Here is a 24,944-nt window from a genome sequence, read left to right on the forward strand (position 1 = left end):
CCTGAAAGCTTGAGATATCATGTGTATAGGTATACACAATAGATACGGTTTGTGTGGATTTCTAACTAGGGCATCATATGTAGTGAACACATATGCATAAATAATGAAACCAATAAAATGTGAAATGCTACAATGTGAAAGTAAAAGGAGTGCAAAGAGAAGTGCTTCTAGGCTTGAAAGCCTAAAAGAAAAGATAGATAAAGTCTACCTTAGTTGCTCCTTACTTCTTAAAGTAGAAATGTGATTGATTTGATGATAACGTTAAAAGTAACCACAATTATCGAAGAATTGTGAGGGTAGCTTATATATTTTTGAGGTATGAGATTTACTTAAGAAGATGGAAATATAATTTGCTAATTGAATGAGACAATTAAAATGTCGTCTCTTATAATGGTAATTTTAGGGTATTGAAAGATTGGAGATCTTCTAGCAAATACCTTAAATGTGGGGGAATGTACCCGAGTATTAGCAAATTACTTTGTAAGTCCTAACATATGTTTTAAAGGACTTAACGTTGGAAAACAGCTACTCTTGAATGAAACATAATTTCATAAATGGAAGTGCGCACCATAAGTGATAGTTATCAACCTAGTGGATCCAATTAATTAAAGGTTTGACTAGAGAGTAAGTTGTATCATCATGGGAAATGGGTTACAAGCCTAGATCTTAAGAATCACCATAATGGCAACCCAACGTAGCTGACTGGAGATCCTAAGATCTAGGTTCAAAGGGACAACCGAATTGTAGATGATTCAATGGCAGCACTGGGGAGATAATCTCCTACCCATGTCCTATGATGAAATAATGCTATATGCAGAGTGTTTAGGATAAGCTTTGCTTTTAATAATTCCTATACTTGGAAATAACAAGTGGGGTATTGCAAGATACTCTTAATGGAAAGTCACCTATCTTGAGTGAGGGATAAGGCCATTCCTATGATAATTTTCTGAATGGCTTAATTCTCTAAAATCACTCATGAGAAACTGAGAATTGTTCAAGGTCAAAATGAACACAATCGAGCAACCACAGGGTGTCTAGAAAGGTATTGTGTTATTACTATTGTCTTGGTTTACACAAAAGGCTAAGTAGTTCATAAATGGAAGTGCGCACCATAAGTGATAGTCATCAACCTAGTGGATCCAATTAATTAAAGGTTTGACTAGAGAGTAAGTTGTATCATCGAGGGGAATGGGTTACAAGCCTACATCTTAAAAATCGCCATAATGACAACCCAACGTAGCTAACTGGAGATCCCAATATCTAGGTTCAAAGGGACAACCGAATTGTGGATGATTCAATGGGAGCACTGCGGAGATAATCTGCTACCCATGTCCTATGATGAAATAGTGCTATCTGCAGAGTGTTTAAGATAAGCTTTGCTTTTAATAATTTCTATACTTGGAAATAACAAGTGGGGTATTGCAGAATACTCTTAATGGAAAGTCACCTATCTTGAGTAAGGAATGGGGCAGTTCCTATGAGAATTTTCTGAAGGGCTTAATTCTCTAAAAGCACTCATGAGAAACCGAGAATTGTTTAGGGCCAAAATGAACACAACCGAGCAACCACGGGGTGTCTGGAAGGGTATTGTGTGATCACTACTGTCTTGGTTTACGCAAAAGGCTGAGCAGTTCAAGACATCGCCTTCACTGATTAGCCAAGTAAATCTGATAGTAATTCACCATGGAAGGTTTAAAGCCAAAAGCCACCTATCCTGATGCGATACTTTTCCTACTGAATTCTCTCTCTAGTGTCTGCATTGTCATTTGCGTAGTGTTGAGTCAATTTCCATTCATGTGGAGATTGTTGGAAAATTTAATAATATTATTATTATATTAAATTAAATAATTGAATAGAAATTAGAAGTGATGCCTTTTGGTGGAAATATGTGTCTATCCTAATGAAGAATTGCAACTTTTGACTCTTCATGAATGATTACATGTTTTCTAGAGAGGTATCTCAAAATCTATAAATAGGAAAGCCCCTATAAACATAAAGACAACTTTTCATCATACATACATATAGTGCATTAAATATTAGAGAGTCTCATAGAGTCTATATGAGAGAATTTTCAATACAATTGTGGTTCATGGAGTTTCGTGATTTGGAGTGCTACTATTACAAGGATGTGGTCATTGTATCTTGGCAGACAAGCGTCGATCAACCATGGGCACCATAGTGTGGCGTAAACTTATCTTAAGGACAAAGTGTCCAACACTTGCCTCGACTATATTTTCAGATTTTTCTAATCCATTATATCATATTCATTTAACATTGGTTGATCATGTGTATGCATTACTTTGATATATAATTTTCTATGTGATTTAATATAACAATTAGACCCGAATTTTTTCCAACAAATTTTCTTGATGGGTTTGTTTGAAACTTGAGCAGAAATTGTCGTCCGACTCTCCATTACCCTTTTCATCTTCTCTTTTCTTCTTCTCGCTCTGTGGTATAAGAATTAGGAATGTTTGCTAATTACTTGGTTTGAAAGTTTGCTGTTAAAATTTAGGAGGGAAATAACTAAACAGAAAGGCCATTTCGTAACTGTTAACAGCTTTGGGGCTCGCACAGTGTTTGTCGGTGGTTGTTCTTGAAAACATTATTATTAGGATAATGCTAAAGATACTAAATTTTTAAATTAAATAATGTGTGATCAATAAAAAATGAACACGTTAATCAATGTTTGATTTAAAAGATTTGTTTTCTCTAGCATTACTCTTGTTATATACGAAAATTTATGAGGGTGTTTTCTTTTTTGTCTCTTCCAAAAAACATAATACGATTTAACCGGATTATTAAAAATAAAAAAAAAATAAAAAATAAAAAAGGATTTCCCGAGGATCTAAAACCCCACACCATGTAGTTTGTGCGAAATCTTTACAAAAGGGGGAAATTCCAAGGAATCGGGCAGCCAACGAGTTCCCGTTGGCTGATTTGATCGTTTCATGTTGCAAGTCTTGTTACAAATTTGCAATACATGTTTAATTACTATGATTCTGAAATACTATAAATGGTTGTGAAAAAGATGGTATATATTATTTATGTTCTTATAATCTAACCTTGACTCAATGCACATAAGGTGTTTCAAAATTGTGTGGCATGCATATTCAATTGAATATGTCTTCAATGCATATAAGGTTCTGATAAAATGCTCGACTACTAATGCCTTTAGACGAGGGACTTCAAATTCAAGTGAAATTTAAGCTAAATTCGTTTGGAATATACTGAATATCTCATCAAATTAGTTTAAATTCACATTTCCTTGCTTCTGTTTCAAGTTTAGTTATATTTGTCCTTTAAAAATTAATATATTGACTTACGTAGTGCCCAAGGATGTATACTCCTTGTAAAATAAGCTTACTTATTTACCTAAAAGTAGTTTGAATAAATCTTGTTACCGCTTCTGTTTGAATAAATCTTGTTTTTATCACCGAGATTTTTTCATGATTCCCAAGTTTAGTGCTCTCAAGATATTTTCCATAAGAAACCTTCAAATATTTAGTGAATCATCTGTCAACCATTAAGATATTTACCATTAATTATTTTGTTATTCGTTATATTGAAATACGGATTTCAATTTCTCTAAATTAATGAGTTGGGTTTGTGATAATTTGTAAAATACATATGCTTGTGAAAAGTAAAATAAACAATAATTGAAAAGTTATTAGCTATTCTTTCTTTTCAAAGATAAAACTTCTGAATTACACAATGGTGTAACTATAATCCCAGGGAAAGTGAGAAAACCCGTAAGACTATATGGGCTGGCTAGGCTTAAAGGAGCTTATTTAATTCCACCATGTAGTGACTCGCATTCAACAACAAAGAGCCTTCCCTCTTATCTCCTTCTTTAGAATTTCATTCTTTTACATTTCCCACCCTAGCCGCCCTTCCTTAACAAGATGGCTCAGACCCACCAACGCTCGTGAAAACCTAAGTCGGTCGGTCCTCCATTCATCCGACCAGAGGTATAGATAATGAGGCCACCTTCACAACCTTCTCCCTTCTGTCCCTATGTTGTAGTAAGGTAGAGCTGTTCGCTTGAGTTGCTCAACTGCCCCTTAGCTCGGTGCTCATGACACACTACGGAAACCGTGTCGGGGGACCAAGCAGGGCATAGCTAGTGGCATAAGAGCCGACTCGGTGTCAGCGGCTTCGTGCCTCACTGGAATGATCCAATATGTGGTTCCGCACTATTCTAAGAATTGGTAAGGTTTTAACAAGGCCACACTTATGAACGCCTCCTTTTATACGACTATTTTATCAATCAAGTATCGTACTTTCAAAAATTAATTTATAACAAAAGAGGACACAAAATAATGCAGCTAATTCATAGCATTTAACACTCAAGCAGTTCTGTAAAATCCCACAAATGGGGAATAATTCTTGTGCACTGTGGTCATTAAATTAAAATTTTAGAGAAAAGAAAAACCATTGAAGGTTGTATATAAATCATTAATAGTAAAAACGGTACCTCCTCTTGGTTTAGAAATTAAAACGCGATGCCAAGTCCTCTTCTTCTTCTACCTGCTCCATCTTAGATACAAATAGCCGGTTTATAACGTGCACCTCCACATACTTTTCTTCGGAATTTTGAATCCGATATTTGATGAACGGATTGTTGGGAATTCCAGTTGGTGAATGAGGATCAAAACAACATAACAGACTCCTCTTGGTTGCCAACCTCAAATTTCCCTTGGCGATTGTTCTGCCCGCTTCAAAAAGATTGATCTATTGCAAATCCTTGATGACTAATTGTGATGGGAATGTTGTTGCCATAGGATTTTGGAAATAATCCGCCTTTCCCAATTGTTGAGCGAGACTCCTCTTCTTCGTGTTCCTCTTCGTGTTCTTTTTTGTGAAAATTCTCTCTAGATGACACCAGAGGGTAGTATCAGATTGTCCTGCTCGTTGATCACCCACTCATTCTTCTTTTTTTGCTCTGTAGCAGAACTGGCGACAGCTTTATGTAAAGCCGATAGAAAATATTTGGTGTAAGTTTATGTGTTGAAACTTGTAGGGAAAAACTCAAGAGAAGGCTGATAGTAATCGATTTTGGCTTTGTGACTTGGACAATATTTGTCTGTTGAGGTTCTTGAAAGGAATTTTACACGAATTTATGCATTTCTATTTCTTTTTACAAACAATACAGTGGGGTGATTCACTTACTAATATTCATGATATTTATGAAAAACAATAAATTGTTATTGGAAGATATGGGAGGCTATGGAGTGACTGATGGTCTTCCATGTAAGCTATCACCTCCTAAAGTCAATGACGCCACTTTCTAGCTTTCATCATTAACCAAGGTCCTTTAAATTAAGGAGTAGATCACTTCTTGATATGTGGTTTAGTGTTTTGATGTAATCCTTAATTTAAGAAAGTATGATAATTTTAGGTTATTATCTGGGTATTAGGGCTTGAGCAAGGGAAGGTTGCTTGTAACCGACTCCCTTCTTTCCCTTCATATACTACCTTGTACATTCATACAAATCATGAGAAATATATTCAATCAAAACTTAAAATTCCACATTGTATCACAGCAGTGTCATCTTGACCTGTCTTTGTCCATTTCTTTTTCGCAGCTGCTCGTTTCAACCTTTCATCATGGCTGAAGAAAGCTCGGCTTATTGGTGAAAGCTCTCATGCTCTCCCTTCAAACTTTTCAGACGCCAAGGTCAATACCAACCAGCATCTTTGCTCAATTGTGTTGAACGAATTTAATTATCTTCCCCGGTCTAGGGTAGTTTCTCTTGCTCTAGGAGGTAAAGGGAAACTAGGGTTTATCAACGGGAGTAACAAAGCACCAAACACTTCATCTCCAACATATTGAGCTTGGTTATGCATGGATCAACTAGTCATGTCACTGCTCCTCAATTCGATGGAAAAACATGTTGTTGAGATCTTCAGTTATTCAGAGTCCTCACATGATTTATGGAAATTTGTGAAGGACATGTATGGGAATCAAAACAATTATGCTTGAGTCTTTCAGCTGAAGAAAGACATTGCCAGTCTTCAACAGGATGGTAAACCCTTTGTTCAGCATTTAGGACGCCTCAAGACTATGTGGAATAAGTTAGATGTTTATCTTCCTCATACCACCAACAATGCCATCCTTCTGAAAAGAGCTAAAGAGAACAAGATTTATCAGTTGCTTGCTAGTTTGAAATTCGATTATGAGGACCTTAGAAGCCATATCCTGATGAGTGTGGAATTTCCAGCATTCAAATATGTGTGTGCCATAATACAACATGTAGAAGCTTGAAGACGGTGATGAATTTGGAGAAGAATCCAAAAAAAAAAAAATCTGAAGCTCCTACAAACTGGCCACGTGGTTCATACAAACCTCAACATGCTACAGCTTCCAGTCCATTCATTGATGCCATTCAAAACTTCACTACAAATCATGTGTTGCTTATCAATGAATTTGCAGTGTATGTACAAAACAAAGGACATGAAGATGCTGCAGAGAACTCGAAGGCTAGAAATGAGAATCACACTGCACTACTGTGACAGTTTGCAGGATTGCTTGCTGAAAATGAAAACATGCCATGAAACAAAGCTCCAGGTATTTTTAGTGCATTCTCAATTACTCTACATACTAGCATTGAACATAAATTGTTGGATTATTGACTCAGGGGCCACTGACCATATGACAAACAAAGCCTCAAATTTGCATGATTTTCAAACTTTGCCAAAACCCTCTCATCAGTCAGTTGCTAATGGTAAAAATGCATTGGTTTTGGGTGTGGGAAAAATTAATTTGCTTTCAAATAACACTGAGTCCATTGCATTGTTTGTACCCAGCTTTCCTTTCTAATTTGTCAATAGGGAAAATCACTAGAACCTTAAATTACCTTGTCATTTTTTCACCAAGCAGTGTTGTGTTTCGGGATTCTCTAACCAAGAAGACGATTGGTGAAGGGTTCTTTTTGAATGGTCTTTACTATTTGTGCAAGTGACCTCATATAGCCAAAGCCCTTCAAATTGATTCAACTTTCCCCAAGGACCAACAAATTTGGCACCAAAAGATTAACCCATCCATCAGAGGCCGTTTTGTGTAAACTTTTTCCAAAAATGTGTCAATCACCTATAATGTGTGATAATTTCACTTTTCCAAGTTTGCTAGACTTCCTTTTGGTTCCTCAATGTCTATGGCTAGCAAACCTTTTAAGCTTTTACAGTTCAATATTTGGTGTCCAACTATTGAATCTTTTGATGGATATAAATACTTTGTTATCTTTGTGGATGATTTTACTACAATTGCATGGCTATATCTCTTGAAATCCAAAAGTGAGGTCCCTGCTATGTTTAAAGATTTTCATCAACTTGCCATAACCCAAATTTCATTTAGCAATTAAAACCCTAAGATCAAATAATGGCACTAGTTCTTATCCAACAACATGAATCAATATCTAAGCTCAAATGGTATAATTCATCAAACGAGTTGTGTGGGAACCCCACAATAAAATGGGATTGTTGAAGGGAAGAACAGGGACTTACTAGAAAAGATAGGGGCATTGATGTTGCACATGAATATTCCAAAAAAATTTGGACATAAGTCATGTTCTCTGCAACTTATTTGATCAATCGACTACCAAGTCGTGTTTTAGGGTATAAGTCTCCTTATGAAACTCTTAAAGGAAGACCTAGAACTCCTTCACACTTAAGGGTATTTGGATGCACTTGTTTTGTTCATATTAAGCATCCTATTGTGACAAATTAGATGCTAAAGCTGTAAAGTATATATGTTTTCATGGGGTAGTCATCAACACAAAAAGGTTACAAATGTATCAATCCTATCATTAATAAAATTGTTGTGTCTAGGGATGTTAGATTTACGGAAAGTGTTTCATATTTTTCTAAGCAGGTTGCTCGCTCACGAGAGGAGGAGTTGATGTGTAATTTATTTCCATTGACAACATGCATTCATCGACCAAGTACTAATGATCATCAAGTCAATAGCACTCATGGAGAAGACAATTTGGGTGATATAATCACTACTACAATATTAGCTTTAGATGGCGGATGATGGTGGCGGATATTACAAAAATTATGTTGGATAAATCATATCCAACACATCATTTAATTAGTGGCGGATATTAGAAAAATCATGTCGGTTATATCCGACATAAATTCCTGGCGGATATTAAAAAAATTTTGTCGGTTATAACCGACAGCATTTTTGAATCCTTTTTTTTTAAATATTTTTTTATAGATTCTGGCGGTTTTTAAGTTAATGGTGGATAAATTGATTGTTTTATTATATTACTTTCTGGCTGTTATTATTTTAGTATTCTGGCGGTTATAACAAACAAAAATGAAAATTTTATTATTTTAAAATGTTATATTGATAAAAATAAATAAACACATATTTTAATTTTTTTTTTCTCACTCATGACCCTAAAGTCTGATAAACCTAATCCCCACGAGCCATAAATTTTCTGAGAGAATAAAAATGACAAATTACAATCTGAAGCTCTATCATTTTTGTAATAAGGATTATGCTCCCTCACAGGCAAGCAACAAGATACAAAGAAATTCAAACAATTTTTTTCAATGCATCACAAAGCACATTGTCTGGCACATAAACACACATGAACATCTGGTGTACTCTATCATGTCTGGCACATTGTCTGGCAATTTTTTTCAATGCATCACAAAGCACATTGTCTGGCACATAAACACACATGAACAACTAGTTTCGTAGAATGCATATCCTATCAAATTGATAGATTTAACAAACACTTGAGAGTTAATGTTATACTTCCATTTAGTATAAAATATGATTTATCCACTAGTGTAAATATTTTAAATTGAAGATTCAATTCATTCATTGCATTCTTATAGGATCAACGAGTGTAGCTGCAAAAAATCATCAAAATCGGAGCTAACACAACCATTAAATTGTGATTTTTCGTTTGTAACCATCAAAAACTTTTGTTTTGTTACCTAATCTCTGAATGTTTGTTTTTTACGATTTTTTATGTATGCGATCTTGGAGTGTGTACAAACAAGTTTGACGGTTCGATCGCTAAAAAACATTTCATAGAATGCGTATCACATCAAAACGGTAGATTAAACCAACACTTAGACTTAATGTTGTACTTCCCCATCAAGTATAAAATAAGATTTTGTTGTATCCACTAGTGTAAATATTTTAAATTGAAGATCAAATTCATTCAATGCATTCTTATAGGGTCGAGGAGTGTAGCTGTAAAAAATCATCAAAATCGGAGCTAAAATAACCATTAAATTGTGATTTTTCGTTTATAACCGTTGAAAACTTTTGTTTTGTTACCTAATCTCTGAACGTTTGTTTTTTGTGATTTTTTACGTATGTGATCTCGGAGTGTGTACAAACAAGTTTGATGGTTAGATCATTAAAAAAAGTTTCGTAGAATGTGTATCGCGTCAAAACGGTAGATCAAATAAACACTTAAGAGTTAATGTTATACTTTCATTAAGTATAAAATAAGATTTTGTGGTATCCACTAGTGTAAATATTTTAAATTGAAGATCAAAACTTTTCATTGCATTCTTATAGGGTCGAGGAGTGTAGTTGTAAAAAATCATCAAAATCGGAGCTCAAATAACCGTTAAATTGTGATTTTTCGTTTATAACCGTCGAAAACTTTTGTTTTGTTACCTAATCTCTGAACGTTTGTTTTTTAGTGATTTTTTATGTATGTGATCTTGGAGTGTGTACAAATAAGTTTGACGGTTGAATCGTTGAAAAAAGTTTCGTAGAATGCATATTGCGTCCAAACGGTAGATTAAATAAACACTTAAGAGTTAATGCTATACTTCCATTAAGTATAAAATAAGATTTTGTGGTATCCACTAGTGTAAATATTTTAAATTGAAGATCAAATTCGTTCATTGCATTCTTATAGGGTTGAGAAGTGTAGCTGTAAAAAAATCATCAAAACCAGAGCTAAAATAACCATTAACTTGTGATTTTTCGTTTATAATCATCGAAATTTTTTGTTCCGTTACCTCATCTCTGAATGTTTTTCTTTTTGCGATTTTTTACGTATGCATTATTGTAGTATCTACAAACAAGTTTGACGGTTAGATCATTGAAACTAGTCTCGTAGAATGTATATCTCTGTTAAATTTGCCTAAATTTTGAAGTGTTAAAAGTAATTTGTGCTAAATTTTTATTTATGTTTTTCGAGTGTTGATTAGACAATATTTACTATGTATGATGACATTTTCATTGTACAATTATATTTTTGCTTCTCTATTGCATATTTTACATGAGTTATTATCTATTAAACCAAACAATTATTTATTTTTGACCAAAAAAAAAAATTTATTTATTTAATTTTTAAAAATATATTCTATTTAAATACATATTATTTATTTACTTATGAAACCAAACACTTATTATTTTATTTTTTTTAAATTGTATCAAAATTTTGGGGTGAATTTAAAATTTTGGGAGGGAATTTAAAATTTTGGGTGGAAATTTTGGGGGGAATTTTGCCACCATTTTTTTTTTTTGTCAGTTATAACCGATAGGAATGACAATTTTCTGTCCATTTATATTTTAAAAAAATGTTTTTGTCGGTTTTAACCGATAGTAATGTCAATTTTCCAACATAATACCCCTCCTTCCTCCTTTTATCCTCTCCACATTTCCTTCTCTTCTCTTCTCCCCACACACGAGCAAACTCCACTGAAAGCCGAAAGGTATTCCCTTTTATATCTTCTCTCCCAATTTCTGTAGGGTTAATTTTGATTTTCTTATGCTATTTGCAGTGGTGCTTTTTAGGGTTTAATTACTTGATTTCACAGCAATGGCAGAGCATGGTGGAGAACTTGGAGCTGGTGCACCAGGAGCTCTCCATTATCATAGATCTCATCAACACTATAAGTATTTCAATTTTCATTCGATTTCGGGGAGAGATTCAATTGAATGAGCAATGCTTGCTGTGATTGAGTGATTTTAATGGAATGTGATTGAGTGATTTTAATGGATAGTGAATCGTATTCTGTGGATTTTGGGGGAAGGATTGAGTGATTTTAAAGGATAGTGAATCGTTTTCTGTGGATTTCGGAGAACTCTATCACCGGCCTTCCAAGACCGGCCGTACGTGAACTGAGGCGGCTCTCCATTTTCAGTGCCATCACCGTCGTAAAAGCTTCTCTTCAACTCCAGATACTCGCCGCCTTTTTTGTTGGCGATTCTTGCCTTCTCTGTCTCCGTCTGGAGCTTCGTCGCTGGAGCTCTCTTTCATCGACCTAATCGCAAAGGCCAGCAATGGCGTAGAGGATTCTACAGGTGCTTGGTCTTCTTCTTCTTAGGGTTTCTACTCGGCCTATTGTCGTTTGGCCACGTTGATGATGACGAGATTCGAGGTCGGAGCTTCCATTCATATGGAAAATGCAGAAAGTTGTTGTTTATATTTTTTTTAATTATTAATATATTTTCTGTTGGTTCTAGCCGACAAGAATGATTTTGTTTATTCTCCTTAATAAATGTTCTGTCGGTTATATCCGACAGAAGTTCTGTAGGTTTTAGTATTTTCTGTCTGTTTTAGCCAACATAAATTCTCTTTTTTTATTCATTATTAATATAATTTCTGTCGGTTATATCCGACACAATTTCTGTCGGTTTTAGAGTATTTTCTGTCGGAAAATTTATTTCCTGACGCTGGTAATTCTGTCGCTTATTATATCCGCCACTGCATCCATTTTCTGTCTGATTTTGCTTAAAATCTGACAGTAATATACGTTTTTTGTTAGTTTTTGGACCGCCAGTTATAGATAATTTTGTAGTAGTGAATTCATCACTCTTCACAACCTAGCATATTGAGTGATGAAGAGTCTACACCAAATGTGATTCAAAAGGCTCTTATTTTACCTCCAACAAGGCGCAATCCAATTCGTGCAAGACAAACTCCAGCAGAGCTTCTAGACTATGTCACATTTTCCTCCAAACACCCCATCATTGAAGTCATGAACTATCATCATGTCTCTCCTCATGTTGCCTTTCTTGCTGAAATCTCTCAACACCTTGACCAAGAACCTTTCAAGGAGCTCAACTGCTTCCTAAGTGGAGAAATGCAATGGAAGATTAACTTCATGCCTTGGATGACAACCATACATGGAGTGTTGTGAAGCTTCCACTAGGAAATAAAGCTATTCAATGCCACAAGGCCAGACTGTGGCTCTTGGTTTCACTTGAACATTTGGAGTAGACTACAAAGAGACCTTTGCTCCAGTTGCCAAAATGAATATAGTTAGGGTTCTTTCCGTGGCTGTGAATTGTGGTTGGTCTTTGTCCCAAATGGATGTAAAAAAATGCATTCATCCATGGACAGTTATAGGAGGAAGTGTGATAACTCATATATTTCATACATTTATAACATCATTTCCTAGTCCCTTTGTGATACTTTTGGGTTAAAATAGTTTCATTTTACCCTCTTTTGTGTTAGTGTGCAGCTAATCGTATTTTGGAGCTCAATTGAGGACAAATAAGGCAAAATGTTGCTAAAAGTGGAAAATTGAATAAGGATGTTGATGTAGACAAAGAATTAAAAGTGGAAAGTGAATATGGTGATGAGTATGGCTTTTTATAAGACCAATAACAGCAAAAAAGCGTAGGAATTAAATGCCCAATTATTAGGATGTATTGGCAATCTATAACAGCCTCTTTAACCTTATAAAACTGAGAGTTCCAGCCACTTTTACATAAGCTTCCCCTTGGGGTCGCCCAGAGAGCTCTCTCTTCTCTTTCTTTGGCCTTTCTTCCAAAAACAAAATCCTTTCTCCATTCACCATCCGCAGCCACCAAAGAAACTACGCAGCCGCGCTGTTCTTGGAGAAGTTTAACATCAGAATTGCTTCAAGGGTGTTTCTTCTATGAACTTTAATTTCACTCATGTTGTTCTTGATATTTATATATTTTATAATCATGTTGTGTAATTAAGTTCATAGCTGGGGAGTTCGATGTAGCCTTACAAGCCTACTCTATGTTATTAAGTTAAAGTATTCAAATTACCAATTTGTGTTCTTGTTTTATTCACTAATTTTATAGTATAATTTGTTTGTTAATCTTAATGTTTGATCACCATTAGGGCTCATGAATTATTTGATCAAGGTTATAGTACACATCATGCTTAAAGAATCTGCCATGGATTCTGAAAACAACACCACTTCTAACCTTAACAAGCCTTCCAAATGTGAGGGTTTCCACTTCAAGCGTTGCAAGCAGAAGATGCTATTTTTTCTCACTACAAAAAAATAAATAAATAATTGGCCTCCTTTTGCACCACTGCTAAACTAACTTGCCTTGAAAGACTACTACTGCACAAACCAAAGCATCACAAACTTGGAATGAAGGTGATTTTCTTTCTAAGAATAATATTCGAAATGGATTGTCTAGTGATCTTTTTTATCACTACTCTGATTATGGCACTGTAAAGATTTACGGGATACAATTCAGAAGAAAAAAAATATGACACTGAACAAACTGGGGCTAAGAAATTTACTGTTAGTCGTTATTTGAAATATCAGATGGTTGATGATAAATCTGTTGAAGCACAATCTCATCAATTATAAAATTGCTCATGAAATTACTTTTGAAGGTATGGTTTTAGCTGATCAATTTTAGGTTGTCATAATCATTGAAAAGCTACCACCAACTTGGAAAATTTCAAAAACTCTTTCCCCCAGAGACAAAGGAGTTCTCCCTAGAAAGCTTGATCACTTGACTTCACTTTGAGGAAGGGGCGAGGGAACAAGAACTGGAGGAGGAGTTCTCACTAGAATGCTTGATCACTCGACTTTTGAAGGCGTGTTTGCTATGATCGTTTCCCTTTCAAGACCTATTCTGTTGTTGAAGGAAGGAAGATGCTGCTTACTGATTCGCACTCAATTGATGTTACTATTGCTGGAGAGGTAAAGTTGAAGTTCACCTTTGGAAAAACCATGATACTAAAGGATGTGTTGCACACTCCGGCAATATGGAACAATCTAGTCTCGGGCTTTCAACAACACTAGATTTACTCAAACATTGGAGAATATACTCTGACTAAGAATGAGGTTTTTGTAGGAAAGGGATATGTTAGTGATGGAAAATTCAAATTGAATATTGCTGCTAATAAAATTCATACTTCAGCTTACATGTTGTCTTCTTTTAATACTTGGCATATTCCATTTTGTCATTGTAAACACGAAATTTCTTGCAACAAATAGCAAAAGAATAGGTGTAAAAAAAAAAAATGAAAGTAGTACTAAATGAATGTTATGACTATAGTATCTAAAACATGATCCTCTGATTCGATCTCTAAGGATGTGTGTGTGTGTGTGTGTGTGTGTGTGTGTGTGTGTGTGTGTGTGTGTGTGTGTGTGTGTGTTTGATTCAAGAGTCGTAGAGACTTGATATTGGTTAGCAAATGTTGCAAAAGGTCTGCATCCACTAAATTTAAAGTGGTTTGCATCCACTAATTTGACACCATCGAAGTTGTCTCCATGCTCTTTTATTTAAAACCACATATACCCTACCTTTGCCATGTCGTTGAGTGCCATCTTGTTTGGCCCAATTTTTATTCACAAAACCCAAAGTGATAAAGCCCTGATGTATAGAAATGGAAAAGCCATTGTTTTTACTTTGATCTCCATGTGGAGCAACATTCCCAATTTATTTGGCAAGTGGTTTGTCTGTAGCAGAACTTCATCCTTCCTTCTCTTTGTTGAGACTGTCTTTTGCTAATTTATTTCCTCCTAAGTCTCCACTTTCACAGTTACGAGCCACTGAACCGAAGTGCAGTTGAAAGTGTGCAGATTAGTCCTACTCTTGTTGATACCATCCACGATTAATAAGGATTACCCTCTCAAGTTTAGTATAAATACAGTAGCATGTGTATTTATCTAAGAGAATCCTTTGAATCCCCAATGATCTCTATAGCTAACAGAGGCTCACATATGTCTATACATCGTTTGTCTATGTATATATGCCACATCAATTAATAAATTTATCTCATTGGAGTTTTGTTACATGCATCATTTGCCACATTTCTTTCAGCCAAGCCTGGGGTCACCTCAAAGGATAGGACTAATCCTTGGTGGGGCTTCGAAAGCCTAAAGGCATTTTAACCCGCCTTAACCACCGTCAAATGGCATCACTTGACACTTGAAATAGTAAAATAATATAGTATAAATATTTGGTCTCTTAGACCATCTCCAACCCTTGGGCTAAAAGCCAAATTTTTTAGCCCGAAAAATTTAGCTTTTAGCCCAGAAACAGCTTTTCTACACTAACCCTTCTGGCCTAAAATTTTAGCCTAAGATTTTTAAAGAATAAACTTAGGCTAATTTCTTTCTTAAATTAAAGTTAAAAAAATAAATAAATATGTAGACTATCATAAATTAATTTTATGAATATTTTAATCTAAAAATATTTAAATTCTGATAAATATTGAAAAATCACTAACTTTTCCACAAAGCGAGCCTTCAACTTTCACCAATCTTTCAACTCACCAAACTTTCAATTCACCAACCGTTCAATGCTGAACTTTCAATTCACAAAACGTTCAACACCAAAGTTTCAACTTTCACCAACCGTTCAACTTTCATCAATCATCCTCTATGTAAACGCATGTCCAATATTAGTTGATCACACAACCTTTCAACCTTCAATCATCCTCTATATTCACCAATCTTTCAACTTTCAAAGAGTTTGTGTTTCCTAAAATTCCTTAATATCTCATCAATGGGTGATAGAAGAAGGCGTAGCATGGCAATGCAAATGGCACAATACCAAGCAAGGATTGAGATTGAGGATGCAGAATTAATCAATGCGGAAGCTGAACTTGTAAACTCGTTTATGCAATATGAGCACCATGGCGAATCTAGTCATCGTGATTCTATCACGGGACGTTCATTTGTGCAGTGTGATAGAGAAGAGTGTCATGACCAAATGATGAAAGATTATTTCATCGAGCGTTCGAGATTTCTTGCTCATGATTTTCGGAGGCGGTTTTGGATGAAGAGAGAGTTTTTAAAAGCATCTTGAATGTAGTTGTCAATCATGACCACTACTTTGCAAAGGAGATAGATGTCGTATGTCGACAAAGTCTGTCACCTTATCAGAAGCTCACATCTGCTTTTCGCATGCTAGCTAATGGGTGCTTTGTAGACTCAACTGACAAGTATTGCCTATTTGCAGAAAGTATTGCTATTGAGAACCTGAAGCGCTTCTGTCAGGCAATTCAAGCCATATATGGAGCCACATACCTCCACAAGCCAAATCGTGAAGACTTGAAGAGGCTTCTATGGAAGGCAGACAAAAGAGGCTTCCCTGGCATGATAGGAAGTCTCGATTGTATGCATTGGGAGTGGAAAAATTGTCCTACTGCTTGGGATGGCCAATTCAAGGGTCGTCATAACAAGCCAACCATCGTGTTCGAGGCTGTGGCGTCTTACGACATGAATTTGACATGCTTTCTTCGGTGCTCCTGGATCAAACAACGATATCAACGTTCTTTGGTCTTCTCCTTTGTTCAATGATGTTGTCAATTGATGGGCACCAGAATTTCAGTACAAGACAAATGGTAATAGGTATGAGCTAGGTTACTACCTAACTGATGGTATTTATCCTAGTTGGTCTACCTTTGTCAAAAGTTTTTCTCATCCCAACAGTGCAAAGAAGAAATTATTTTCACATAGGCAAGAGTCTTACGGGAAGGATGTAGAGAGAGTGTTCAGGATCCTACAAGCTCCTAGGCCATTGTTGGAGGGCCTGCACGATTTTGGCAAACTAAAAACCTCCATTCAATCATGATTACGTGCATAATATTTGCACAACATGATTGTGGAAGATGAGTACATCGAAATTGAAGAAGATTCAGATGAAGATGTGGATGATGACCAACCAACACATTGCAAGAGATGTTGAATATCTCGCTCCAACCACATATGAGACCCGACAGAATAAGGTCACCTTTAGTGAGTATATGAGATGTTTAAATAGAATTCAAGCTCTTCAATGTCATGACACACTCCGCAAGGATTTGGTTGAGCATGTATGGCACTGAGAAGGTGAATGTTGATGATTTTGGTTAAGCATTTATGTAATAATTTTAAGTGTACTATGTTGTTATTTTCTAGTAATAAATTTTAAGTGTCTTCTTGTGCAAAGTGCTTTGTCTACTACGTTGGATAAATTACTAAATGAAGGTTGAATTATTGAAGGCATCTATTCTACATCAAAGTGTGGAATAATAAATACAATAATTATTGAAGGCATCTAGATTAATAGAAACAATAATTAATTAACCACATAAACTTAATACAACCGATAATTCATAAACCACATAATTAATATACTACATAAACTTAATACGAACAACAATTAATAAACTTAATTAATAAATCACATAATTCATACACTACATAAACTTAATAATCATATCCACCATCTTCACTTGGTGGTGGACTTTGTGATTGAATTGGGATATAAGGTTCAGATGATTCATCATCTTGAAACATACTCTTTGAGGCAGACTTTCGCAAAATTTCATTTTGCTTACCATGTAAGAACTTTTTCCTCTCTTGAGTGTATTTGCTGAGGTCCTCCATCATCAAATTAATTTCAAACCTATCTTGCTCCCTATCTAAGATTTCCTTCATTTGCAAATGCATTTTGGCTGTTTCTTCTTGGTGAGCACTATGGGTTTCATTTAATTTTGCAATTCTAGTAGCAAAGTGTCCACTCATCGGATCTTGGGACTTCCCTTTTCTCTTTGCTTCCTTTTGCTTATCTCTTCCACGGGGCCTTGCAAAAGAAGGAGATGGGGTTATTTCATCGACACCTTCATCTCCAGCATTTGTCTGTGCGGCTTCACGTTGAAATAATTTTCCCCATTGTTGATCCGCCGCATTGGTTCCCCACCTCGGACAATCCTTGAGGACGTCCCAAGCATGTTGCAACTTAAAAACTTGATTTTTTGGTGTTACTCTTGTCTTGTAAATTTCCATTGCTTTGTCACCCTATGCAAAAAATACATAAAAATAATTAGTTGCAAACTAATATTATGTACATGACAAATTAAATATCAAGAACAAAACTCACAATTTCTATGGTGCTTCTTCCACTAGGCATGCCAACCACGGCTCTCTCCAAGCTTCCCTTCCATAAAGTGCCTGCTTTGTTGATAGTCTTCTACCGATCATAAACACCACCACCATCCCGCCCACCACCGTTGCAGTTTTCTTGAAACTTTGCAATGATTTTATCCCAAAAAACTTTTTTATTTTGATTTGTGCCAATTGCACCATCTTCGCTAACAGAAACCCATGCCAAGCATTAAGCAACATCTTCCTCACAGGTCCAATTACGACCTCTAATATGCTTTCTTGCCATGTTGAACAATTTGGAAATGGAAAGAAATGGTAGAAAGATAAATTGGAAGAATTGTAGGAGAAAATTGAGTTTTGTGTGGACGTTTGAACAAATACATAGGTATTTATAGAGTTTTTGGGTGAATTTTGAATTAAATAATTTCTTTTAATTATTTTAGCTGTTGGGTTTAAATTTGAGCCGTTAGATCTTTTTTTTTACTGTTAGATTTGATTATATTCGATCTCAGCCGTTGTATTCAATTTATTTTAAAATAACATTTTTTTTTAAATGAAATTTGAATCTGGACCGTTGGTTGATCCAACGGTCCTTAAATGATGGCCGTCGAATGGGGAAAAGAGCTGTTAGGCTTAGGGGAAGTGGCCAACAAGGCCTTGACAGTGGATCCCCACTCTGTCAGGAGCAGATTCAAAGCAGGCCCATGGGGCGCGTCCACGAGTGGGTGGGCTGAGAGTGGCCCAATTTCAAGCGAGTCCACGCGGATGGAGGGGGGTGGAATTTGGCCCAGTTTTAGCATTTGGCTTTTAGCCCAATGTTTTAGCTTAGGTTGGGTGGTGTTTCGGGGGAAATTTTGGGGGGAAATTTGGCAAATAGCCCATGGTTGGAATAGGTCTTAGCATTAATATATAGGCCTATTTGTTGAAATCCCCCCTAAACTTGTAACATGCTACCAATTTACCCCTTGAACTTAAATTTTAGCCAATTACCCTCCTAAACTTTTATGGCCAAATTCTCATCTTCTATTAAATATCACACATTTCATCCATGATTCCGTTAGTTTGGAGGGCAAAATCATCATTTAGAAGCAAACATTTTTTGCCCTTTTTGAATTAACATTTGGGACCTGCGGCATGCCATTGGAGGGTGTGGTCCTGTGCGTGGGCTTCGAAAACAGTCATAGAGAGAGAGAGAGAGTGAGAGAGAGAGAGAGAGAGGGGGAACAACAAGGAGCTATTGGTGTGGCGATAGGTGGGCTGCGAGAAAGTGGGTTCGTAGGGAGAAGGGAAGAGGGATCACGGCTTGAATCAAGAATCTAGGACCTACCATTACAGGTTGTGGGGTGAGTAAGTTATGGCGTGTTGGTACTGGGGCTGAAATTGAGGGAAAGGGTAGACGGATAAATTTGATATGAGATTGGGGGTGGCTGGTGGTTTGAGATTTGGGGTGGGTGAGCAGGGTTACAATCGAGTAGAAGAGGGGAAGGAAGAGAGATATGGTTTTTTATTTTCTTTTTTAAATCTTATTTTTATTGTGAATCATGGATAAAATGTGAGAAATTTAAATGGCAAGGGGGAATTTGGCCATAAATAAAAGTTTAGGGGGTAATTGACTGAAATTAAAGTTGAGTGTGTAAATTGGCACTAGGTTACAAGTTTAGGGGGAATTTCAACAATTACCTCTTAATATATACTAGCCTTTTCGCACGCACCTTGCGAAATGTCTTTTTTACATCACAGCGCGCTACGCGTGGCATACAAAGTTTTTTTTTGTTCATTCCATAATATTTGTGCATGCATAAAGACATCTTTACATTTTTTTTTTTTTTTTTTTGAGGATAAATAAAATTAGGAGAGGGAAAAACCCCAGGAACACCCAAGGCCCTTAGATTCAAACAACAAAGCATTGGTAGCTGCAGAAGGAACAATGCTAACCCAAACATGAAAATTATGCAACGTATGCCAACAAGAGGTGACAACATCCCCTACAAAATTTGCTTCTTTAAAAAATATGCTTCTAACTTATGGATTCAAAAGAAGAGGCCAACCATTTGATATCTTCCATGACTGCAAGAATAGCATCTTTACATTAGAAGACACAACTCTTGCTAATTCCAAAAGATTCAAATATGGAAAATTCTATTTCAATCTCTCAACATCGATAAAGAATGCTTACTGCGTCCAATTCTCGCCATTCAGTAGCATACGGTTTCAAGATTCTAGTGAGTTCTTCAGAGAAGTTTGAGCTTTTTTTCCTTGAGGATACAAATGCTGCTTCCGCACCAAGTCCATCTTTGTACCTGCAGGAAACAGAGACTGACAAACCGTAAAGTTTCCAACCTTTTATTTCCTATTATATCTTATGTGCAATAATTTATATTGTAAAGTGTAAAATTCTGTAAATATAGCAATTATCGTTTATTTTATTTTATTAACTTCAACGTTAGAAATACTTCAAAAGTTGTAAATCAATGACCCTTTTGTTGTTAATATATAGTCACCAACAAAATAATTAATTATATTCAGTTGAAGTGTTTTGAATTTTTCAGGAGAATACGTTTGCCTTTCGGAATTCAGAAAATGGAGAAATCAAAAATGTTTGTTGTACCATTGGTGTTGCAACTTTTTGTCCATCTTCAATTAGAGGTTCACTCGTTGGCCACTCTTTCTAAACATGGTAAAATTAATTATGTAAATGAGAATTTTTCCCTTAAAACTCATTTTCTCTCCGCTTCAACCCATCATATTTACTTTTCATGAGAAAAACTCATTGACTAGGCTCCAATAAAGCAAGTTTCCTTAACTGGCTTGATGACTTTGATTATCTATAATTTCTCTTCCAAGAATACCCCGTTATATTTAACATAATTTTAGGGTAGAATTTTGTGGAATTTAATGCTATTTGTCATTAACTGATTGCCTTCTCAAACATTTTTTATCTCTCACATTGGTGTTTCAAATATTTTACAATCTGTCACTTTTATTTCAAACTTGTTCAAAATGCTTTTCCAGTCTGTCAGGCGTTTGTTCATTCAATAGTTGGGAGTTCTATGGGATTGGCTTTTCATCGTTCGAGATCCATCAGATCCTGTTTCAGGCTTTGATTTGTTATGTTCACAGTTTTTTTAATTCCTCGCTTTGCTTCATTCCCTCTATAAATGTTTGTTACTTTTTTGTTACTCATAATTTTTTGTTACTTTGATGTTTTGTATTTGTATCTTATTAAAAAATAGAAGAACATATGCATTAATTTGCTTATCAAATATATGAAAAACAATTTACCTATACCACGTAACCAATTATATATGACAAGGGCCAACTCTTTTCTACTTTTGAGGATGCATACGGAAAAATGGGTAAACATGTTTACCAAAAATATATGAGAAGGGAAAGTATCACACAAGTTTACCATCGTTGTATGATAGATCTCCCATTTACAATGTAAACTTTCAAGAATTTTTCAGCACATAAGAACTCTCATAAGAAATTGTCTTTACAACAAAAATTAAAGCTTTTTGTCAAGAAAATAAACTATAGAGATACAAAAACGCATGGCTACCTTACAAAAAAAGTACGCTTGCACAGTCCATGGAGAATCGCATATGGATGCAACCTTAAACTCCTAAACCCCCACACCCCTTCCCCCTTTTTCCAATTAAAAAAATAAAAAAATAAAAAAACTTGATTGCCATAAACCTCTTGTTCCTTTCTTTTTTGTTTCGTACACATACATGGGCTAGAAAGGTGCTTTTTTGCAGGCAATATTCTCTTAAATCCTAAAAAATTGAAATTAAATGAAAAAAAATTTGCATAAATCGATTCATGCCTAGGTGGAGGATTTAAAACTTCAAAATCACCATCTATCGGTCAAAAAGAGCTTGTTTTTCTCTATGAGAGAACCTTGAATTTTAGTCATAATGAACATAGAATAAAGATTGTGTAATGGTAGTGTTTAATTACTCAGTGTGTGTTCATTGATAAATTTTAGTTTTATTGTTAATTTCATCTTGTACTTGATGGTTTGGGATTCAGGGTTCCTGCGATGAGATCTGATGATGTTCGTCCTATAATTGCCAAAAAATTCGCTGACAGCACTGCATAATACTTTGTTAGTTTTTGTTCCAAGTTCATGCAAAGAACACACTAACACATTTTCTGATAATGTAAGTCAAATGTCAAGTTTTGCTGCTAGTTATTTCTTGAGAATTCTGTAAAGACTTGTATTATATAAGCATATAATTTTCCTTCAAGTCACATTTGTGACGGGTGGTTGTGTAATTCATGTTATAATCATATTCTTTTCTGTTCAAAAAAAAAAATTAAACAAAATATATTAAGGTTATTTTGGGAATAATAATGGGTGGAGAAATAACACTTTACCTTTTTAACTTTTTATTGTGGTTGTGATTATCACATGGGAGGGAAAATAAGATAATGCGGTGGGTCTAGTAACACTCTTTAAAAGTTGGGTTTTAATTAGAAGTAATTAATAGATGGGTTTTTGTGTAAGACTATTAAATATGCAAGGCCTATTTCTTAATGACCCAATTAATTATATAAATGAAAAAAACATACAGATGCCCACGTAGATGTTGTCAATTCTGCAACCTATTTCCTTCCTATATACTAAAGAAAATTATCTCACTTCCCATTTTGCAGATTTTAGCCACTCAAAATCTGTGATTAATGCCTCTGATCTTCCACTAGAAGAAGTGTATGACTACATTGTAGTTGGAGGGGGTACCGCAGGGTGTCCATTGGCAGCAACTTTATCATCAAAGTATTCGGTGCTCGTTTTAGAAAGAGGAAGTTTTCCTACATCATATCCGAATGTCTAGACTCAAGAGGGGTTTATATAATCTCCAGCAAGAAGATGATGGAGAGACACCAGTTCAAAGGGTCATGTCGGAAGATGGCATTCCTACTGTTAGAGGAAGGATCCTTGGCGGCACGAGCATAATCAGTGCTGGCGTATACGCAAGAGCTAACATTTCATTCCTAAGTGAATCGGGAGTTGAATGGGACATCAATTTGGTTAATGCGACATATGAGTGGATTGAAGACACTATTGTGTACAAGCCAAATGCATTCGCTTGGCAAACTGTTACACAAAAAGCATTTTTGGAGGCTGGCGTTTTACCAGAAAATGGATTCATTTTGGATCACGTACCTGAAACAAGAATCACTGGCTCAATTTTTGACAATAGTGGAACTAGACATGCGGCTGATGAACTACTTAACAAAGGAGACCTAGACAACTTGCGAGTTGCAGTTCATGCTAACGTAGAGAAGATTCTCTTCTCTTATAGTGAATCAAGTACGTTGCATCTATATGATATTTAAAACAGCTCCAAGTTTCTCATTCTGCACTTTAAGATTAACAATTTATTGTTTTAACCCATTAACAGAATCAAGGTAAGGCCAAACACTAGACGTGAGATTAAATTAAGCTACCCTATTTTTTGGATGAATCCAGGGTATGCCCTGCACGTAGGCGATGACTAATCCCTCGAGCCGGGTCGGACCCCATTCGGGGGGCAAGCTCTCCCAATGCTGGCTTCTCCATTCACAAGGCTCGAACTCGAGACCTTACTTAAAGGGAACAAGCTCCTTACCACTTGAACCATCGTTATAGGAGTTTGATATTAATTATAAGCTATTTTATAATGCAGGCTTGTCAGCTACAGGAGTCATATATAAGGATTCTAAAGGAATTGCTCATCGGGCATATGTACGCGATCAAGGTGAAGTTATATTGAGTGCAGGAACAATGGGGACCCCTCAACTTCTACTACTTAGTGGCGTTGGCCCAGAGTCTTACCTATCATCTCTTGGAATCCCAGTTGTACTTGACCATCTTTACGTTGGGCAGTTTCTATATGATAATCCTCGTAATTTCATTAACATTGTGCCCCAAAATGCAATAGAACCCTCAATTGTAACAGTTCTAGGCATTAGAGACGATTTCTGGCAATGTTCTATCTCATGCGGACCACTTACTGCTCCACCCTATAGTTTATTTCCTATACTGGAAAAGAATGGAGAAAAATAATGTAGAGGAAGAAAAATAATGTAGAGGGAAAAAAGTGATAAAACAACAAAGGAGGTGGAGAGAAGTGAAGAAAAATATTGGGCTTATGCACATGGTCTTCTTGGAAAAATATCTTATTTATATAAAAATAATAATAAAACAATAATTTATATTAAAAGCAGTTCGGTTCAGTTCCTTCAGTTCTTAATATTTTCAAATCGGAACTGGAACCTTTTGAAACGATTCGATTCGGTTTTTGTTCCGGTTTTGACTTTTTTGGTCAACGCAATTTTTTACGGTTTTTTTTGTCACGGTTCGATTCGGTTTTCCGGTTTGGCGGTTTTTATGCCCACCCCTGGCTACTTTGGGTAAGCCACTTCCTACGTCAACACAGTGACCTGGCCTTTGGCTTGCCTAGAAGATGAGGTCGCATTCTCCCGATGACGGGCATTCCCTATCTGCCGACAAGCCTTTCCCGACCCTTGATCGAGGTCTCTGTGAGGATATGAAACCCCACATCGGGCTAAGTGACTGCATTGATCAGGGTGTCCGGGAAAAGCTAGGAGGTGACCTCTTGAAGAATAGCTTGGCTCTTCTCCGCCATCATCACCTGTAATAATACCACAAACGTATTAATAATAATTAATATGTATACTACTTACAAATTTAAGAAAAGTAAGAATTAAATATACTTACATGCAGCTGCTCTGTCATCTTATCCCCCGGTCAAACATATACATCCCTAAACATGTCGATCTTGTGAAATTTTGAACCCTCTTTAAAAAAAAAGAGTAAGAAAACTGTTAGTAATTGACATAGA

The 24,944-nt window shown here is 35.8% G+C and overlaps 1 pseudogene; it reads left to right on the plus strand.

Annotated features, from left to right (window-relative positions):
- Nucleotides 1-20,658: 20,658 nt before the first annotated feature.
- LOC137732879 ((R)-mandelonitrile lyase 2-like) lies at nucleotides 20,659-24,145 on the plus strand (annotated as a pseudogene).
- The last annotated feature ends 799 nt before the right edge of the window (nucleotides 24,146-24,944 follow it).

This window comes from Pyrus communis, chromosome 4, assembly GCF_963583255.1.
Source record: "Pyrus communis chromosome 4, drPyrComm1.1, whole genome shotgun sequence".
Classification (NCBI taxonomy): Eukaryota; Viridiplantae; Streptophyta; class Magnoliopsida; order Rosales; family Rosaceae; genus Pyrus; species Pyrus communis.